Source organism: Callithrix jacchus, chromosome 16 (assembly GCF_049354715.1).
Source record: "Callithrix jacchus isolate 240 chromosome 16, calJac240_pri, whole genome shotgun sequence".
NCBI classification, from domain to species: Eukaryota; Metazoa; Chordata; class Mammalia; order Primates; family Cebidae; genus Callithrix; species Callithrix jacchus.
This window is the reverse complement of record NC_133517.1, coordinates 94,050,743-94,073,371: the sequence shown is the minus strand read 5'-3', so window position 1 is coordinate 94,073,371 and position 22,629 is coordinate 94,050,743. Positions and strand designations below refer to the sequence as shown.

Sequence of the window (22,629 nt, the reverse complement as noted above, 5' to 3'; positions counted from 1 at the left end):
ATAAGGTGAGTTGCTTTGGTGAAATCACTGGACTAGGAGTCAGAAGACCTCATCCTGGTTGCATAATTTCGTAGTATCTACATCAATGTCTCCAAACCTCAGTTAACTATCTTATTTCTTCCATAGGTTGTTGTAAAAAAAAAAAAAAAAAAAAAACCCATAAAGCATATGAATTAAAAACATGTTTATGTGCTAGCTAGATATAATTGAGCTAAAACTAAGTTGTCAGTTGTCAGAAATGCAAAACAACCTAATTAGAAACTAGGCTTATAAGCTACGTATCTGTACATCCTAAGCCAGTTACCAAGAAATCTGATTTTTAAAAAAAGCTTTAAGCTAAATCCTAACCCTCTTCAATGAAATCAGTAAAATAAGCCTGCCCACTCCCACAGAGCACTCATTCTCCTGGGGCAAGCACATACTGACATATAGGTTTATCTTCTTTGTTGAACTTCACTGGTCCTTAGGTTACTTTAGGAAATAACTTCGACATAAATGAGATAAAACAAGTCCACCAGACAGAATACTACTCATTATTTGGTACTAACTTCTGATTGCCACATTAATAATGGGCATAGTCCAGCTGTCTTGGCAGCCTATTTTAAAACCTGCACAGCCTTTCCTGTGTCCTTGATTCCCTCCCACCATCCCCTTTCACCCCCTCCAATGCCCCAAGCTAGAGTTCACCCTTGGTTGACGGCCACTGTACTGAAAGTATACTCCATTTCGATGGTTCTTAAAAGTGTTAGCATTTTTTAGAAATTTTTAAACAGTCCTTAACAAGCTGTATTAGTCAAACTTCATGAAATACAAATGCTTAGTTTTAACCTTAAAATACTAACAGCTTCATTTCCAATAAGCCAACTGCATTGAGTTCAACTCATCAGATCTCTTTCATGCTATTGCATGGACTGAAAAGTTGAGGATGTTTTTATCAAGTTAATTGAGGCCTATCTGAATAGATCTAGTATTTATGCAGTGAAGTCAAATCACGGTCTGCACATCCTCAAAATATTGCTGTAACAAGACTGCTGTAAATCTGTGCCCAGAAAATAGACATTTTAGGCTGAGAATACCTGTGTATTTTAAGCAATTTAAACCACCAATTTTTGGAGGATACTTAGCTGGGCACTAAGAACAATAAAAAAAAATAAAGGTCACTCATTTAAAGAGATAAATGTAAGAAAGTAAGGTAGAAACTTCCTGTTAGGGTTAGCATCACTAATCTTTTTGGCATAGCAGCCAGTTTTCACTTATTCTACTATTAATAGATTTTTTAAAATACATAATCAAGACTTTTGGCCTAAATAAAATACTTTGAAATGGAAAAAAAATAAGTAAATTGTGTCCTCACTTTATGTCAATAGCTTCTTGCAAACTGTGTCTTTTAAGCAAATGAGGTAAAACAAAACCATCTTTTTCTTGACACTATAATGAAATGTTATTTGAGGGCTTGCTGTATGTCTTTTTGCTTTAAGTCGCAGTTTCCAAGAACTAATTGACGATGTTCAGTGAGGACTTAACTGTATCTCAGTTCCTAAGTCTAATACATATGTAGTATTTGGTATTTACATGAAAACCTTTGGTTATTGATTATAGACCATCACAGGCAACTGCTGCCAAATACAGAAGGTCTAGCTTTCAAAGTCAGGGTATAAGATAAGCCTTTGTTTCCTAGCCACAGTATTCTTAGGAAGAGCAATTTTCCTGTAACATTCAGGATCCTCAGTACTTACAAAGACATCAGGCCCACTGGATCAAGTCTTTCTTGCTGACTACCTATATTCTTCAGAGCTTCTTCCACAGTAGTATGATGATATGGATAAAGATTTTTTTTTCTCAAATATTTTCAAACCATGTAATTTCATAGGTTCAACTCTTACTGCCTGCTAAGCTAGCTTAAATCTAATAGTAAATGTATTTATAGCAGTCTCCCAGCTGTTCTATTTCATCTATTCAGTATTATTTTAACCCTTACCACCACAATGACAGTATTAGCCCCATTTATATACTGAGGAATGGAGTAATTAAGTAGGTTAGCTCTAGAGACACTAATGATCAAGCCATGTTTAAAACAAGATGAAAACTCAGCTTCCCCAGATCCCATCCCTGTTAAAACATAGGACTCCTTTTTTTGGAAATCCAACACAGTTTTCAGTCTCTTTAAAAGGACTTTATCATCTCCACATAATCAACCCGTTTCGGACACATGAATACTCACTCATACTTGTAGAAAAATGCTAAGTTTATTCACACTGGTATAAAGACAGTATCATGCCTATTCATAGCCTTTCTTCATATGATGTCCCTTTTGCAGCACGTCCCCAACTCCACCCCAGGCAACCACTGACCAGCTTTTTGTCACCATAAATTAGACTTTTAAAAATAAAAGCTAAATAATTGTAAACATCAACTGAAGGCTAAACCAAAATAGCTAACATATACAGTGGCATTATCAATATAAATATAGTGAAAAACATGACCTCCTCTAAAGGAAAGATACAGTGCTTGTCGACTTGGTTATTCATCTTTGAAATGGAACTGTCACCTCAGAAGTAACAGCAGAATTGTTAACCAAGTCCCAGCTGAGTGACAAAATCATTCTGTTGGAAAAATGAAATAAAATTCATTTGCTATATTGGCAGTACTTGACAAAATGGATTAAGGATCACCTGAATCCACAAATGCAGTATAGTAACATTTGTTTTCTTTCACTATACAGAAAACTACAATAAAATAGTTGACTGAACCCAATGCTTTGGAATTTGAGGCAGGAGGATTTTATGAGGCCAGAAGTTTGAGATCAATCTGAGCAACACAGGGAGACTCCATCTCTAAAAGAAAAAACATCACAAAAACCAAGACCGATAAAGCTCTAAGGGAGGTTTATTTTCTTTGATGTTCTCTGGAAGGCTTTGGGATTACTGTAAATTCCTAGCCCAGAGTAGGTACTCTGAAACAAATGGACGAAAGAAGTCACAACGAAGAGTGGGAAGTTCTTAAACTTAGGGGTGTTGGTAATAAAATCCCAGGAAATGTACTAAAATAGTAGGTCTATTCTTTTTTCTTGAGAAAAGGTGTCACTCTGTCACCCAGACTAGAGGGCCGTGGCATGATCACAGCCCACTGAAGTCTCAACCTGCTCAGGTGATCCTCCCACCACAGCCTTCAGTCCTACCTCAGCTCAGTCAGTCCCTGCAGCTGGGACTACTGTCACATGCCACCATGTCCAACTCATTTTTTATTTTCCTTGATATGCAAGCAATCCAGATGTAGTCATGTGTTGCATAACAATGTTGACAAGGACAGATCAAATGTATGAAAGTGGTCCCACAATACCATATTTTTACTGTGACTTTTCTGTGTTTAGATATACACAAATACCACTGTGTTACTACTGTCTACAGTATTCAGTACAGTAATTCGCTATACAGGACGGCAGCCTAGGAGCAGTAAGCTACACCATACAGCCTAGGTGTGTTGTAGGCTGTACTATCTAGGTTTCTATACATACATTATGATGCTCAAACAACTACAATGTCACATAATGACACATTTCTCAGAATGTATCTGTCATTAAGCTACAGATGCCTGTGAATGCAAAGCTCAACTATCAGCTACTATTAAAGACTAAAAGGCCTGTAGGACTGGCCATTCCAAAGAACCAATGAAAAAAAAAAAGACGAAAAGGCCAAGAAAAAGCCAATTCCCTCAAAAGAATCTGTAAAACACAAATACCTTCAACAACAGGTGATTTTTTTTCCTCTTTGTGGATAATAGGGTCTCACTACATTGGCCAGGCTAGTCTCTAATTCTTGGGCTCAAGCTATCCTACTGCCTCTGCCTCTCTAAGTGCTGATATTACCAGTATGAGTCACTATGCCTGGTTAAATTTTCTATTACATCTTGAGGCAACAAACTTTGTCCCAGTAAAATGCCACTTGGAAGCCCAATATTTCCAAAAATTGAAAAGGGATAAGTAGGTGCGTGAGGTAGGCTGCTCAAGTCTTTCCTATATATGGTGCCCCAATCTCTCTCAAATCATACCTCTGGGATCACTGCTTGCAGTTTTCTTAATATATTAGCAAAAATAGTTTACAATTCCATTGTTACAAAAAGAAAGCTTTACGTTCTGACATTTATGCCTTACTAAAAGCACTAAGTGAAGAAATATTTTGCTAAAATGTTTCAGGAGGTATTAAAGTTAACTGGTGACAATATGTTAAACCAAGAGTCACAGACACAGCATGTTCTAGGATGCAAGCATGAAAATAAGTGTGCATGTATCGGGGTGAGCAGTTTATACCTTACACCAGATTCACTAAGTGAATCTACCTCAATCTTAAACACCACAGGGGGCAGGACACAGTGGCTCATGCCTGTAATCCCAGCACTTTGAGAGGCTGAGGCAGGAGAATCACAAGGTCAGGAGATCAGGACCCATCCTGGCCAATATGATGAAACCCCATCTCTACTAAAAATACAAATATTAGCTGGGTGTGGTGGAGCACGCCGGTAGTCCCAGCTATTCCAGAGGCTGAAGCAGGGGAATCACTTGAACCTGGGAGGCAGAGGTTACAGTGAGCCAACATGGTACTACTGCACTCCAGTGTGGACAACAGACTGAGATCCATCTCCAAAAACAAAACACCACAGGGACTCTTTCCAGGACATCTCCATACTCTCCACTAAGAATGCAGACTCAAACCAAGGTGATATACCAAACCTCCTCCCTAAAATTCTGGATGAAAATAATTCCCAGAAGAAACTGTACCACTTCTGGCTTACACATCAGAAACAGGGCTATTTACTGGCTCAAACATATTCTGGTGCTATTGGACCTTGAATTAGTTAAACTTGGGGGAAAAAAATCTTCTCCATGTAAATCTTAGTTTCTCTTCATTAGAACTGAACAGCTTTTTTTTTTGGGAGACAGAGCCTCACTCCATCACCCAGGCTGGAGTGCAGTGGTGTATCAGCTCACTGCAACCTCTGCCTCTTGGGTTCAAGCGATTCCCCTGCTCAGCCTCCCAAGTAGTTGGGACTACAGGTGCCTGCCACCAGGCCCATCTTTTTCTTTTTTTATATTTTTAGTAGAGACGGGGTTTCACTATGTTGGCCAGGCTGGTCTCCAACTCCTGACCTCATGATCTGCCTGCCTCGGCCTCCCAGAGTGCTGGGATTACAGGCGTGAGCTACCGTGCCTGGCCAGCAAATCTGTTTTTCATAAGAGCTCTGATGTCTAGTAATATCAACAGACACTAGAAAGTATTCTCTACTCACAAGCACTTTTAAGCTATTTCAACCACCTTGTTAACATACGGTTGAGAAAGCTCAGGTTACTTTAACACAGTAGCTATAACCACAATACTACTTTTATTAATAATTTCCTCTTAGACTCATAACTGAGAAGAAAAAATATGTAACATTCCTTATTCACACCTTCATATTGGTGTTTTTTGTTAATACATTTTTCATGAAGAGCTGCCAAAAGAAACAAAAGGCTCCAAAGAACCACACACTGCTCCCTGGAGCCTTTCATGAGGCCGCTGAGTCCTCATGTTCATCGAGAGGGTAGCTCCAAGAGTAGTGGCTGCAGCAGCTGGGCACTTGCCTTGTTACACACCTGCTACAAAGGCTTCTACAGTTGATTGTACTTCAGAAGAAACTGATACATCTCTCAAATAATCACAAGATAATTCTGGCAGCAACAGCCCACTTGACACCAAGCTGGATGAATATGAGTCTTGGATTTCTGAAGTGAAGACCTCCCTGGAAGTAGAACAGGGAGAGCTGAAAGGTTGAGAATACTGTTTCAGAGATACCTAAGCAGGAAACCCAACCTTAATACATCAATTATTTTTCTAAAAGGATTTTTGCTCATTAAAAATGAGAAAAGATATTCTGAAATTTACACTATTACTGTTACTCTGAAGATGCCTAAGCACATTTCTACTTTTATTTTTCATAGGCATTGATGATTTGGCACTCAGTTCACAGCTTTAAAAACAATGTTGCTTTTAAAAATACACAATGTTGCTTAAGTCCCTCTGTATTCTACCCACAACAGGAAATAATGTTACTTACCGCACAGAATAACTTTAAAAGTAATTGACTAGAAGAACACTAGAAGCTTCTAAACAATGACTCTGGTACTATTGTTGTGAAGCCTTGAGTAGGTCTGAATCACTAGGAAAGAGTGAAGCTACATAATGAAACTGGAAGAAAATCCCTATAAATTGGGTGATCCTAAGATCAGATAAACTTCTACTACTCTGGACCCTGAAATAAGTGACAGACAATAACAACAGCCTACATCGAGTACTCAAAGGACAAGGCTTGCTTCAATAAGAAAGTCAGTAATCACAATGCATACCCCTAAAATTATTTTTCAGGCGATAAGGTTGCAAAAAACTAAGTAACCCTACAGGAGGAAAAAAAGGTGACTGCTAAGTAATTGTTTTAAAGGAGAATAACAAGAATGAATAGAAAATATGTAAGGGGGTGAAAAATCCTAAAGGGAACATGCCTAACAGGCTAAGCCTGCTTGTGTAAAGACTGCCCAACACACTGTCTCACTATACATATTAAAATACAGAATTCTCACAGCAATATTACTTTTGCCTATGGAATCAACACAATTAGACTCCCTTAAAAATGTTGTCTTGACTATTAAATGTGTAGACTTGTTCTTTTCTGCAGAAAATTTGTGTGTACTAAAGCGTGTGCTTATGTGCACACAAGTGAAATATTTACATCCCTTTTGGCAATTTAATAACATTAAAGATGACTATTACAATACAACATGAAGTACATAATCATTAATTTCAAGTTTTCTAGCTTTCCTGGTTTCAATCAAGCATAGAGAATAATCCTTTAAAGAGAGGCACTATATTGGTTACCTTAGGGCAGAGCTCATTGTCTGCTTATCCCCTGCCTACCAAGGAAAACATAGTAATACATGTGCAATACAGTAATTATGAAGAAGACCAGGTTAAGTAGGTTATTAAGAAATAAGATACAGCCAGGTGCAGTGGCTCACACCTGAAATCCCAGCACTTTGGGAGGCCAAAGTGGGTGGATCACCTGAGGTCAGGAGTTCAAGACCAGCCTGTCTAACATGGTGAAACTCCGTTTCCAGTAAAAATACACAAAATTAGCTGGGCGTGGTGGTGTGCGCCTATAATCCCAGCTACTCGGATGGGTGCGGCAGAAGAGTTGCTTGAATCTGGGAGGCGGAGGTTACAGTGAGCCGAGATCACACCATTGTAGTAGTCCAGCTTGGGCAACAAGAATGAAACTCCATCTCAAAAAAATAAAATAAGCTGCAATACCTCAGAGGCCCCTGTACATCTCTCCCAGGTGGTGATGGGTACATATCCCTTAAAATTTGTTCAGACCATCTCTAATCATCATTCCTTTGTTACTTAATTTTTAAATTCTCTGTGTGACCCTGAAACAGTGTTGGGTGCTGTGGTACTTTACATTCCATTGACTGGCAGTTTAAGTAGCACATAGTCTAGAACACATACCTGGGACTGGAACTGCTAGGCTGTTAATGCGAAACAGTTTTCAAGTCTTCTGCCCATTTTCTTGATTTTGCCTTTTATTTATCTGTAGGAGCTCTTTATGAATTTAGGATAGCAAACCTCTCATTAGGAAGATTATTTGGGGGGGGGGGGCATTTTTTTTAGTCGTAGTTTCCATGTTGAACATACCAGAGTAACGCCATCCTACCTTTGGTTATGCCAAATATAGCAAGCTGGGCATCAAGGGATCCTTTCAGTAAAGATCAAGAAGTAGACAAAAAGTAATCTGCGCTGGGCACGGTGGCTCAGGCCTGTAATCCCAGCACTTTGGGAGGACGAGGTGGGCAGATTTCCTCAGGTTGGGAGATTGAGACCAGCCTGACCAACATGGAGAAACCCCTTCTCTACTAAAAACACAAAATTAGCTGAGATGGTGGTGTGTGCTACTCGGGAGGCTGAGGCAGGAGAATTGCTTGAACTTGGGAGGTGGAGGTTGCGGTGAGCCGAGACTGCGTCATTGTACTCCAGCCTGGGCAACAACAGCAAAACTCCATCTCAAAAAATAGTTATTTGAAGTCAACATAAAGCTCATATATTGCCAGGCACGGGGCTCACGCCTGTAATCCCAGCACTTTGGGAGGCCAAAGAAGGCAGATCACCTGAGGTCAGGAGACCAGCCTGATCAACATGACAAAACTCTGTCTCTACTAAAAATACAAAATTAGCCAGGCATGATTGCGGGTGCCTGTAATCCCAGCTGTTTGGGAGGCTGAAGCAGGGAGAATTGCTTGAATCTGGGAGGTGGAGGTTGCAGTGCGCCAAGATGGCACCGCTGCACTCCAGCCTGGGCAACAGAGACTCCATTTCAAAACAAAAAATGGGTGGGTAGGGGGGCTAAAATTAATTTTGGTCTATACGAGCAGAGTCACTGTAAGAGCTATATCCTAAGAACATGCTAAGCAACTAAAGAATTCAACTAGAATATAAAACCAAAAAGCCGTTACAATTAAGTTTTTATAAGACATAACTAAAGAGAAAGAACAAAGCATTTGTGACTTATACAGTTCTCATTCATGTATGTTTTAAGATTATTATAGCTAATGCTTTTCTATTATCCTAGAGCAGTGTTGTCCAATAGAACTCCCTGTGATGCTTAAATAACCACTAACCACATATAGCTCCCAAACATTTTGAAATGTGGAGCTCATACAGCGGAGGAACTGATTCCTAATTTTATTTAGTTTTAATTTAGTAAATGGGAATAGCCACCTGTCTAATGGCTACTGTTCTTAACAGAGCAGTTTTAGAGGTTACTGTTTCCTAAGTTCAAACTACTAAGATCAAGTCCACAAACATCACAAATTAAAAAGTACTGCCTGGGCGCGGTGGCTCATGCCTGTAATCCAAGCACTTTGGATACCAAGGCAGGTGGATCACCTGAGATCGGGAGTTCAAGACCAGCCTGACCAACATGGTGAAACCCCATCTTTTAAAAAGTATTTGGGCTGGATATGGTGGCTCACACCTGCAATCCCAGCACTTTGGGAGGCCCTGGTGGGCAGATCATGAGATCAGGAGTCGAGATCAGCCTGGCCAATGTGGTGAAACCCTGTCTCTACTAAAAATACAAAAATTAGCTGGGTGTGGTGGCACTTGCCTGTAGTCCCAGCTACTTGGAGGCTGAGACAGAAGAACTGCTTGAACCCGGGATGCAGAGTGAGCCGAGATTGCGTCACTGCACTCCAGCCTGGGTGACAGAGCGAGACTCGTCTCGAAAATAAAAATAAATAACGTAAAATAAAATACATGTTTGTCCCTAAAACGACTTTGCTTAAACTAACAAATAACAATTCACAAGTTGAAAAAGACAGTATGTTACAGACTCCTTATCACGTCCTGAACAGAGACTTGAAATATGTGCTTACATAAAACAAAGCAAAAATTTAAAGTTTAAAAGGTTTGTCTTGGCTCTTGCTGCAAGTAAGTTAAAGGCATTTTAAATCTCATGATGGCTGGGTATGGCCTGGGCAGGTTGAACTTGACTATCCTAATCCCTTAACCCAGTATGCTATACTGCATTTTTTACTCATGCAAAATGTAAAGAACAGTGGATTAACAAAAAGGATAGCTAAATACCTACTTTAGTTAACATGACAAATTGCTTGATTTGGGTGGGCATGGATGACCCTGGAATAAAGGAAGGACAAAATATCTGTGCTCCCTAGGCCTTACCAGTACCTAACCCCTTCACTTGGAAGAGTCTCCTTAGGCTTACCTGAACAACGGCCAGTCTAGAACAGTAGCCTACCATATATTAGACTTTACAGTATACAAGCCTTTCCTATATGCAATATCTCGTTTATCCTGATGGAAGTTAAATGCCCCAAGAGAGATTGGTTTACCTGGGTTGGGGGAGGACCCAAACTGGAGGACTCTGAAATAAGACCAGACTAGGTGAAGACTGCGATGGAACACACAGATTGGTAGTCACTATTAATTTTCTCAGCTCAAGCAACCTTTCATAAATGCAAAAGCCATTTATCCCCTTTAAAAACTGGTCTACGGTTGGGTGCAATGGCTCAGGCCTGTAATCCCAGCACTTTGGGAGGCGGAGGAAGGTGGATCACCTGAGGTCAGGAGTTCCAACACAAGTCTGACCAACATGGTGAAACCCCCCCTCTACTAAAATAGGGTATTAGCCAAGGGTGGTGGCACATGCCTATAATCCCAGCTATCTGGGAGGCTGACATAGGAGAATCACTTGAACTCAGGAGGTGGAGGTTGCAATGAGCCAAAATCACACCACTGCATCCAGCCTGGGCAACAAGAACGAATCTCCGTCTCAAACAAGGAGCGAAAAAAAACTGGTCTACATTTCTTTCCAATCGTTTTGGCCTTCCTAGAAAAAAATGCTAAATTTGCTCAAAGCAAGAAATACCACGTCTCTAAAACCTTGTTTATCCACTAATATGCTATCATTCACATTGTGCTTTTACAGAATATTTTTCTGCTACTTTACACAAGCATTGACATGCCATTGACTACTACTTTATGCATGCCAAGGAGATATACAGACTATTTCAACGATAGTGGTTTTACTCATTTTTTGGTCAAAGAGAATCTACACTGTTCATGAATGTTCTGTTAATATGCTTGCATCTAAAAAAAAAAAAAAAAAAAAAGCTTGAATCACAGTATCTTTAAAGTACCAAATATCTGTGAGGAATTAAATCTGGGACAAGGGGGAGGAGAAAAGAAAAACATAAGTACTGTACATCAAAACTAAAATTTTCTCCTTTCTCTGTAGTCAGGGTCAACAACCTCCCTTTTCTTTGAGACAGACTCAGTCTTGCTGTCTCCTAGGCTGCAGTGCAGTGGCACCATCTTGGCTCACTGCAACCTCCACTTCCTGAGTTTAAGCTATTCTCCTGCCTCAGCCTCCCTAGTAGCTGGGATTACAGGCATGCACCACCACATCCAGCAAATTTTAATACTTTTAGTAGAGACAGGGTTTTGCCATATTGGTCTTAAACTCCTGACGTCAGGTGATATGCCCCCCTGGGCCTCCCAAAGTGTTGGGTTACAGGCACAAGCCACCGTACCCGGTAACAACCTCTCTTCTACTGACAAGTAACAGTGAAACATGAGGAGGAGTACTATCTTTCCAGCCCAGCACAGTGGCTCACGTCTGTAATCTCAGCATTTTGGGAGGTTGAGGCAAGTGGATCACCTGAGGTCTGGATTTCAAGACCAGCCTGGCCAACATTGTGAAACCCTGTCTCTACAAAAATACAAAAATTAGTAGTCGGGCGTGATGGCGGGTGCCTGTAGTCCCAGCTACTCAGGAGGCTGAGGCAGGAGAATCACCTGAACCAGGGAGGCAGAACCTGCAGTGAGCTGAGATCATGCCATTGCACTCCAGCCTGGGCGACAGAGAAATACTCCATCTCAAAAAGTAAAATTTAAAACATCTTTCCTAGTTAAAATAATCCTAATTAGGTAGGACAGGTCCTACTAGGGAATATGTAAATACTAAAGACTAGAAGACAAAAAGGGAATATTTAAAATGCTGATGTTCTTCTAAAGTTCCCACATGTACATATAGATTCAACTAATGACAAGGCAAAAAAAATTTTTTTAAGCAAACTTCTAAGGAATACATTAAGCAAATCAATTAACTGAATCCCTTTTCCATATTGTACAACATTAAAGGGTATCTGATAATGGTTAATTCAATCTGACGTCATCACTGGATCCACTATTAGAAGCAAACTAAGCTTTGCAAGTTTTAAAATATTTTCCGTTAGACTAATTCATTAATCATAATTGAAGGTATATCCAAAACAAATAGAAAACTAGCCTACTAGAAAACCTTTACTCCAGCGTCAAGTCCCAGGGGATTTCTTAAAAGGCATGCAAAAACTTCTTCATTAGGAGCCCATTACATTTATCTTTGATATTGACCTCAAAATATTCTTTTGTTGTGTTCACACACTAAATCATACACATATGCTAAGTTATGAAAGAAAATGATTATGTAAGCCACTTCCAAGTTTCCAGATACTTAATGGTATAAACTATCTCAAAATTCAGGTGGTTGCTTTAAAACCGGTTCTAGACAAAAAAGTAATACCTAACCTGGTTCTGAATGCTTGATTTAGCAGAAATACCAAAGAAAAAAAAACCCAACCCGAAGCCAATTCTGAATCTCTGACCACCTGCACAGAAATCCTAGTGGACCAGTTAGAGTGGAGTTCACATAGCTATACTCTTCTCAATGCTATGGGCCATATAATTCCCATGAAGGCGGTTTTTACTCCTTTTAATGCTTTCCAAATAACATTGCTGATCTACAGAAAATTAACCCCAGGATTTCAGTGTCCAATAGAGCAAACTTATTAATATATAAAGACAAACACATTTCTGGAATGCAGAATTTTCTTTTGTCAATTTTACTAATTCTAGTCAAGAAACCTTTGGGACCAGGTACCTTTTTGAATTCAGAGTTCTTCAGATTTTTGAACAATAATGTAGTACACATACTTTACATATGTTATGTAATACTCTTCTGGAGAATGAGTCAGCACCCTGCAACCACAATATTTCTGCTGCAAAATTTAGGAATATTAACACTAAATGGGATAAGTAAAGACAAAAATAGCCTCAAATCAGCACATATTCAGGTCAAGTTCCACCCCACCCCCTTCAGTTCAGGTCACATCAAGGAAGTTATAAAAAAAATTTGTTAGGACTTTTTGGATTTCACAATTTTATGAAAAAGGTATTGTGGACCTGTAGCTTTATAGCAAAGCATCAAATACCAGACATGCAAAATTAGAAAACTAAACGTGAATATTTAAACAAGTTATATTTGTTTGACATAATATACATTGTACTTGGGCATAATAAAGTTAAAAGCCAGTCACTCTGGCTGCCAGAACCTGCAGAATAATCTTTAGCTTCTACCTGCTCCCATTCCCACCTACTCAAAAGGAGGGAGACACTACAGGCTTTTTGAATTCTATGTTATTAATCTAAAGACTTTTCCCTGATTTTGCAGACTCATTCGGCTCACTGACAACAGTCTCAAAGTTTCTAAGAGGAAACACCAGTAGAAATACTAAACATAATGCAAAGTAAGTTTTCTTTAAAGCAAGAAACTTGAACAGAAGGATTATGCTCTATTATGGTCTTCCCAACAAAAATGAAGCTTGTTCTTAAATTACTGCCTTAGAATCTATTTGTGACTATGATGGTAACATTACTGTAATAGATCCTACCACCCAAAAAGGTTTTAAATTTCATGCCAACTTGGGACAAAAACATCAGGTATGCTGCAAATAGAACAAATGGACTAACAAAAATTAGGCAACCGACCTAGTATTGAAATGGCAATGACCCTGCCTCTCTTTAATATGCACAAAAGCCACCTGGATATAGGTTTCTGATTCAGGTATGGGTGAGGCTGAGATTCTGTATTTATGATGGGTGAGGATGCTAATGCAATTCATCTGAAGACTATACAGCATAACTAAACATAGTAATGCACTCAAAAAAGAAACTACACCAGGACAACATTATGTTATAGCTGGGACTCAAAACACTCATATTTGCTCAAATTTACACAGGTAGAAGAAAGCCCATATGGGAAACCTTCTCATCAGCATTCTACATCAAAGCCTTCAAGAAATCTTACTATTTAAACTGTGTTTCCTTCTCTTTAACCTTAAAAATCTGAGTCTAAAATTCTAATTAGCATTACCATCAAATGTTTAACATACTCTAATTAGAGCAAACATTTTTATCCAATAGGGATCTGTTTAACAAGATCAGATTAAAGGAACACTAAAACTGATACCCTCAGCTTTCTTGAAAACTTCAAATGCTATTATTCCTCCAAGTTTCTGACCGAACTCAGAAACACTTAAATTTTAATACCAAAATCCAAATTTCCATAATAAGTCGACATACTACAAAATTTTTTAATGAACCCACACAAATCTAGCAGCTCAAATTCAGTTTACTGTGTAATTACATTTTGCACAGGGGCTTAATTCTAAAGTCAAATCCACACATAGAAAACCAGGTACAGTCAAAAACCATCCTTGAAAATCTGTTTGGAAGGTGGCATGTTGGGAGACATACATATATCATCTTTCAATAAGTCCACAAAAAACAATCCATTTTTCCTACTAGCTGAGTATTAAAAATCATTTCACTATTAAGTGGTTGAATGATGTGATAAACTACAACTTAAATCCCCAAACCCCTCTTCAACTTGTATTTTCTAAGTTATGCATTCAAGATAATGTTTTTAATGATCCAGTCATTGGTAAACAATACACACAACTAATCAGTCAAGTCTGTAACTGGGAACTGTCATATCTCTATTTTAGAAATTTAAAAGTCACTGCACTTTAAGAGATAAATACAATTTCAAATTCTGAAAAATACTAACCAATGGAGCACTCTTCCTTCAATTTTTAAGACCCTTCGCCCCCAACAAAAGTGCAAATACTTACATGGACAAGTTGGGAGATGGAACCCCCCTATCATCAGCTAGGTTCCCAAGGTGGCTCAGCGTTGAAGTCGAACTGCTCTCTATACAGCACTTCTCCTAGGCCCTCTGGGTAGTTGTATACTTGGTCAGAAAGTTCGCCCTAAATGAAGGAAATAGAAGTAGCAGAAGACAGTCCTATGTTAAAAACAAACATTTAGGCTAACTTAACAATGTTTCATTAAAGTCACATTACACAAATGATGTTTTCAAAGAGTTTACCAAAGTACCAAGTACTTTATGTAGTAAACATTTCCAAGCTGCTGTACCATAAAATTCACAGAAGCTGAGGTCATGGCCATCTTCCCAAATTGTTTTGTCTGCTTACTCATGAGTTTCCAGCCTTCATTTTTGAAAATTAAAAAAAAAAAAAAAAACTTCATTTTTGCTTTCATTTGTCCTATGAAACTCCACATTTTTAAGTTGACCAGAATTTTAAAATTCCAAGTACCCTCACCAACCTAGTGAACAGGCAAGCCTTTATATGAATGATGTACTAGCATGACCTAATAGTTTGGAACCACCCAGAACACTCTTACTCCTCAAATACTTCTTTGCTTTTTATATTTTAAGTGTAAAATTCCACCACAATACCAAAAGAAGACTTTATAACTTAGCTAATGCATTATAAATGTACCTAACTTTTGAAAAAAATAACTTGAGAACTACCTTACAATATTAAGTAAGTATTCTCTTATGGTTTATTTCCTCATACCTAACTTCCTTAGACATAACTCATTTTATTATCACCAGCAGCAAATAAATGTGATAAGTGCACAACACACTATGCAACATGCTAGATGAGCTTTAGACATTGTTACCACTCATCACCTCTACTAAGTTAAAATGATATACCTATGTTTCTATTTAAAATTCAATGGTTACTGTTTTAAGGTAATATAATCTCATAGTATTTCCTAGAAAGGGGTGGTAAGAAGGAAGCCAGAAAATCAGAAACTATAAGTTTAAGAGCTGGAGGGATTTCAAAAGCATTGTAGGCATACCTAACGTGCATCTCACTAGGATCGAGGCATTCCTGGTGGAGGTAAAATGTTCCATCTGTCTAGAAGGAGAAACTGATCACATGCTCAATGAATAACACTTATGGGTGATGAGGAATGAACTCCTACAAACATGCAATGATAATAATCCTACATTAGATTCCAAATCTAAATCTACTAATCTGCTCCACTAATCTAATCTACTCCATAACATTCTGATTCTTTCACATAATTTTTAAAATAAATAAAAAGTGGAGTCATGCTGGGAACAGATCATTCTCAATTATCCTAAAGAATAGGATAAGATACCCTGGGTCAGGCATAGAAAATATAAGGCTGGATACAGGGGCTCCAAGACAGCAGATCAATTCAGGCCAGAGTTCAAGATCAATCTGGCCAACACGGTGAAATCCCGTCTTCTACTAAAAGTACAAAAATTAGCTGGGTGTGGTGGAGCACACCTGTGATCTCAGCTACTTGGGAGGCTGAGGCATGAGAATTGCTTGAACCCAGGAGGCAGAGGTTGCAGTGAGCAGAGATTGTGCCACTGTACTCCAGCCCAGGCAACAGAGGGAGACGAAAGAAAAGAGAAAGAGAGAGGGGAAAGGAGGGAGGGAAAGAAAGGGAAGAAAAGAAAGGAGCCAGGTGTGGCAGGATGCACATATCTGTAATTTCAGCTACTGAGGAGGCTAAGGCAGGAGGACTGCTTGAGCCTATGAATTAAGTCCAGCCTGAGCAACACAACAAGACCCTGTATATTGAAAAAGCACATAGGATAAGCACTTCTTATAAGCAGTTACCTACAGGATAATCAAACACTTTTTTTTTGAGGCAATCTTGCTCTATCAACAGGCTGGAGTGCAGTGGCGGGATCTTAGCTCACTGTAACCTCTGCCTCCCAGGTTCAAGCGATTCTCTTTCCTCAGTCTCACAAGTAGCTGGACTACAGGTGCATGCCACTATGCCCAGCTAATTTTTGCATTTTTAGTAGAGATGGGGCTTCACCACATTGGTCAGGAGGGTCTTTATCTCTTGACCTCTGATCTGCCCACTGGGGCCTCCCTAAGTGCTGGGATTACAGGCGCACCCCACAGATAAACACTTCTTGTAAGCACTTACATACAGGATAGATAGAATGTTTATCTGGACAGTTAAGGTAATAAAGCATGGCCAGTGCAGCGGCTCATGCCTATAATCCCAGCACTTTGGGAGGCCCAGGCAGGTGGATCACAAGGTCAGGAGATGGAGACCATCCTGGCTAACATGGTGAAACCCCGTCTGTACTAAAATACAAAAAATTAGCCAGGTATAGTGGCATGTACCTATAGTCCCACCTATTCAGGAGGCTGAGGCAGGAGACTTGAATCTGAGAGGTGAAGGTTGCAGTGAGCCAAGATTGCACCACTGGACTCCAGCCTGGGCAACAGAGAAAGACTCTGTCTCAAAAATAAATAAATAAATAAAGCAAGAATGAGTTGTTAAATGTAAAAAAGGCAGTATGGAAAAAGATAAATTATTTTCATTTAGAATGGTGTATGTAAGCCCTGCAAATTCTCAAACAACACCTTAAAGAACAGCAAGCACATAGAGAGCTCAGTTGGTCAGTAACATACAAGAAGTATTTTATGCAATTACTTATTTTTGCTTTCTTAAAAGTTAGAGACAGGGTTATCGCCATGTTTCTCAAGCTGGTCTAAATTCCTGAGCTCAAGAGATCTTGAGCCTCTCAAAGAGCTAGGATTACAGGTGCAAGCCACCGTGCTCAACTACAAAAAACTTCGTATTCCAAACTTAGTATCTCAAAATTATGGGCATGCCTCTGAAAAAACAATGCCTTCAACAGTGATTTTTAAATTGTTCTGTGGTATTCTTTATAAAAACCCTAAACCCCAGTCTAATCATGAGAAAAACATCGGGTTAACCCAAGTTTAGGGGAGGGGAGTATGCTACCAGATACCTGGCAGCACTTTTTTCTAGACTGTGATGGTAATAAAAAACAAGGGAAGATTGAGAAATTGTCACAGACCAAAGAAAACTGGGGAAGACATGGCAACTAAATATAATGTGGTAACTTGGATTCTGGAACAGAAAAGACATTAAAGAAAAACTGGCAAGTCTGGAATATAGTTAATAGTGCCAATGTCTGTTTCTTTCTTTTTTTTTTTTGACACGGGAGTCTAGCTCTGTTGCCCAGGCTGGAGTGCAATGACCCAATCTCTGCTCACTGCAACCTCTGCCTCCCAGGTTCAAGCAATTCTCCTGCCTCAGCCTCGGAGTAGCTGGGATTACAGGCGCCCACCAGCATGCCCAGATAGTTTTTGTATTTTTAGTAAGGACGGGGTTTCATCACATTGGCCAGGCTGGTCTCGAACTGGTGACCTGTGATCTGCCTGCCAGGGCCTCCCAAAGTGCTGGGATTACAGGTGTGAGCCACCTCAGCCAGCCTAGTTTCTTAGTTTTAACAAATGTACTATAATAATGTAAAATGTTACTAATAAAATAACTGGGTGGAAAGTATACAGAAACTATCTTTGCAACTGCTGTGCAACTAAAATATGCCACAATAAAGTTTATTTAAAAGAAAAAAAGCATGGGATAGTCAATGGACTACTACTCAGCAACACAAATAATCTACTGATAAAGGCAACAGGAATATTAAAAATGTGCTGAGTTAGAGGCCTTTTACACCAAAGAATGCATACTGTAGGAGTCCATTCATATAGAAATTCTAGAACAAGCAAAAAGAGTCTGGTTTTTTTTTTAAGTCAAGATCGTTGGCTCTGTGGTTAGTGGGATACGATCTGAAAAAACAAAACTTTTATAGGTGTTGGCGACGTTCTACATCTTGGTAAGAGATTTAGGTTACATAGCTGTATTTTTGTCAAAGCTTATCAAATCGCATACTTAAGACTGTGGATTCATACTGATGTGAACTTTACCCTCTAGGATCTAAAACATAAGCGGTACTGAGCCCTATTTAACACGCACATACTAAAGTTGGAGGGGTGAAGTGTTCTGGTGTCTCCAACTTACTCTGAAATGCATCAACAAATAAGGCAAAATGTTAACTGCAGAAACTAGGTGGAGGTATCATTCTTACCTTGTTTGGAAATGTAAGTAATGAAACCTTGGGGGAGAAAGGCACTGACTACTTGACTTCACTTATCACCACTGATAATCATTTTCTTTTGGAGTCTATCTTTCCTACTTAAACTCCTTGGGCTTTCTCTTCATGATCAGCATATGCACGCTCTCATATATGTAAAAGAAATTAGTGAATTATGAGGGCCTTTCTAGACAATCAAGAGCCATACTTCTGCCAACCCTTGCTGTGTCTGATGTGCTTTGATGTATTTCTACAACAACCTTCGCTGAGCACACACCAATTCTCCCTCCTTGGAGTCTTTAAGATTACCACCCAGTCTGGGAAATCAAGATAGAAACACGACGGAACACAGAACGGATATAACCAAGATGCCACCACAAAATCCAGTTAAATGTGCTGAAACATCTTGGGACAGTAAACTGTATTCCGGACCGTTTTGGGTTTCCGAATCAGCAACTTAAGTCTATGAAACACACGTTCAGAATAGATACAGTGTTAAGGGTTAGGACACGTCAACACCAATAACTGCTGGCAATCAAGACAGTACTTGATAAGCCACTCATCTACCAATCTCCCTCTTTCAGCCCAGGAATCGTGGCGCGGACGGAAAAACCAAGCCATGGTGACTAATCCTCAGGCCCCAGGAGGTGACTGGGGTGAGTGAAAGCGACTTGACCCAATCAGGAGCGCCGCAGGGGCGGAGCAGCAGCCCGAGGCTTCCAGAAGGGGCCAAAGGCCTCTTGCTCGCTACCTGACACCGGGGCTTCCCCGCCGCCAGGCCCCGAGTGTCGTCAAGTTTCCTCCACCAGAGGGGGACCGCGCTCCCCACACCCCCCAGGAAATACGACTTCCTCTGCAGCTGTCACCAGAGGCCGGCGCGGGGCCCGCCCCGCTCCATTCATAACCAGGACCCCAGCCGTTGCAGCCCACGGCGCCGCCCGCCCGCCAGCCGGGCTCCGGGAGACCAAGGCGGCAGCGGCGCAGCGCGCAGTAGGGGCTGCGGGACCCCGGCCCCTAAGGGCTTCGGCCGGGCCCCCTCCCCGGAAACAGCAATGCACCACGGGAGAGGGGTGGGGGCCGCACGCCGCCAGGAAGGGACGACGACCCCCGGCGGTGAGACCCCCGCGCGCGGCCCCACTCGTACACGCCCCCTCGCCCCAATCGCGGTGGCTCCGGGTCCGCCAAGCGTCCGGCGGCCGCCCGAAGGTCCCGAGGCTCGGCCCGCCGCCGCCGGGGGCACCGACAGCCGCCACACATACCGCCGCCGCCATGTTCTAGGCGGCCGGCCGCGGGGCACTGCGGGGACGCCTGTGGGCGGCGGGGCCCAGCCGGAGCCCCCCGAGGTCGACCCCGCGTCCCAGACCCTCCCGCACCCCTTGGCTCGGTACTCACGTGAGATAACGGCCCAAAGAGTCGGGTAAAGCGTCTTCTCTTTTTTGGCGGAATTTTTAAAGAGGGATGTGGTTACCTTGAGCAGAAATACCCAAGGCGGCCTGGGCCATAGGCTGCGGGAACGACGTAGGGGTAAAAGCGCGGCACCGACACCAGCTGTGCAGCAGTGGCGGCGGCGGCCGAAAGAGAAATAGAACAGCGCGAGCAAAAGAAAGGCGCGGGCTGGGTGGGGAAAGGATTCGGACTCGTCACACCGCAGAACTGCAGCGAGAGAAAGGATGAGAAGAGGCAGAAAAGGCGACGACAAGAGAAAAGAAGGTAAACCGGCGGCCGCGACGGGAGCCTGAGAATGTGAGAAGGCGGTGCCGCCGACGCCAGTATTTACAGCAGGGGGCGTGGCCTGGTGACATCACAGCCGGCCGGACAGCCGCGCGAGCGGGGCGGAGCCAGGCTGTCGCCCCGAGAGAAGGGAGGGGGCGGAAGAGGCAGGAGGACTGAACCCGGGAGGGAAAGGGGAGGGGGCAGCGCGCGACCGGGTCATGCAGGTGCAGACTGGCCGGCCGCTTCCCGCCCTCCCGCCACCCGCAGATCCCGGGCAGGCGGAGGGCGGTCGCGCGGGTGTGGGCCGGGGGAGGGAGGCGGCTGGGCCAGGGCGCGCCGTCAGCCCGACCTTCCCCCACCCCTGCGCCCGCCTTTCGGGCGCCTACGCTCACGCTGCGGGGCCTAGAGCATGGTGAGCGGAGTCGGGCTCCACGCTGGCCGCGTTTGAGATCTGTCCTGGGCCTGAGGTGACGCGACCCCTCTGCGGCCTACGGTGGCCGTGGGGGAAGCCTGTGGGCGCGTCCGAGCCTTCCCGTCGAGCTCCCTTGGCTTTGTGAGGCCTGTAATCCACCCTGGGGACAGCCCTCCCAGGCTGAGGCGCCAGCACTCGGGGATGCGGTGCTCCTGTAGGGAAGCGAGTTCCTCGTGGCCAGAAGGGACCTGCTCAGTGTTCGAGTGTTAAAAGGGGTTGTGAAAATGTCTTCGGTGCTCATACGTTGCAATATGGTGCAGTGGAAATTTTTTAAAGGAATGGGGCTTTTGTCTTCATTTTTAAAAAGGATTGGTGCAGTCAGTCCCCAACAGGACCAGAGTTGGAAAGGGGATTACAGATGTTAGAAGCGCGCATTATTTCAATCTTCTAGGTGTCATTTTTGCGATCGTTTTAATTTTTCTACTCCACAACAGACTTTTTTATTAGGGGGTCGAAGATCTACATAGCTTTTAATTTATTTCCATCGTTTTTAGATGCCTTAGCACTGGTGATCGTGATCAGAGACCCCGAGTTCTCTCTTGCTACGCTTTGCAACCCAGACACATAGCACAAATGGAATTTGAATTGGCACATCCCTGCAAAGTTAAGGTCTTTGATATTAGGAGGCTTTTCCCCCCCTTCATTCTTCTGAACCCTCTGTGTACTTTGAGCAGCCCTGTGGTTGATTAATAAATCATCAAATATGAAAGGAAGAAAGCCGCCTTCCTAAGTGGAAAGGCAGGATATCTTGCGAGACTGAACTGTAGTCTCTCAGATGAGAGTATTCGGTAGAAATCAAGAGCTGTGGACGCATTCCTGATTTTGATTTTCCTTATTTTGCTCAGCTGTATCTTGGCTCTGTCTTTCATTTCTTGAAAATGTTCTATTCAGGGCCGGGCGCGGTGGCTCACGCCTGTAATTCCAGCACTTTGGGAGTCCGAGGTGGGCGGATCACGAGGTCAGGAGATCGAGACCATCCTGGCCAACATGGTGAAACCCCGTCTCTACTAAAAATACAAAAAAATCAGCTGAGCGTGGTGGCGCGTGCCTGTAGTTCCAGCTACTCGGAAGACTGAGGCAGGAGAATTGCTTGAACCCAGGAGGCGGAGATTACAATAAGCCGAGAACCTGCCACTGCACTACAGCCTGGGTGACAGTGTGAGACTCCATCTCAAAAAAAAAAAGAAAGAAAGAAAGAAAGAAAGAAAGAAAAGAAAGTTCTCTTCTATCCAGAACATTTAAAAGCACAGCAATTTCACTAGACCCTCTCTGGTGGAAGAGGGAAAATAGCAATGAATACAACGTTTGAAACCTTGCTTATAATCTAGCAGGGGAAATAAGACAGCGATACAAAATAACTAAATTGTTGACAGATACAAATAAAATGTTGCAAAGACCTAGTGGAAGGAAGAGATGATTGCAGCTAAGTGAGAGAAAGGCTGCTGGGGAAAGGTACAGAGTGATTTTGAGAAAAGCCATTGCAAAGGTGTTTCCTGTTTCACTAAACTGGCCTGTTAGGTGATTTTGAGAGCAGATGTGCCAGTGTTCCAGGCAAGGGAAACAGATGAGAGAAGGTGCCATCTTGCCATGTTGCCCAGATTGGTTTTAAACTTCTGTACTCAAGTATTCCACCCACCTTTGCCTTGGAAAACGCTGGGATTATAGACATGAGCCACCACACCAGGCCGGAGGCTGCTCTGATACAAAGTTTGAGCTGTTGGAGAAATATTAAGGATCGGCTGCATGCTGTG

The 22,629-nt window shown here is 42.0% G+C and overlaps 1 protein-coding gene across 8 annotated transcripts in view; it reads right to left on the bottom strand.

Moving 5' to 3' along the window:
* The window catches only part of AZIN1 (antizyme inhibitor 1), a 38,236-nt gene extending 17,772 nt beyond the window's left edge, over nt 1-20,464 (bottom strand). For 2 of the 8 annotated variants that reach the window (XM_035276315.3, XM_035276317.3), the window contains exons 1-3: nt 20,086-20,438; nt 14,552-14,689; nt 5,615-5,772 (exon numbers count right to left, since the gene is read on the bottom strand). The gene's annotated coding sequence lies outside the window, so the exon portion shown is untranslated. 8 annotated transcript variants of the gene reach the window in all.
* Nucleotides 20,465-22,629: the final 2,165 nt, after the last annotated feature.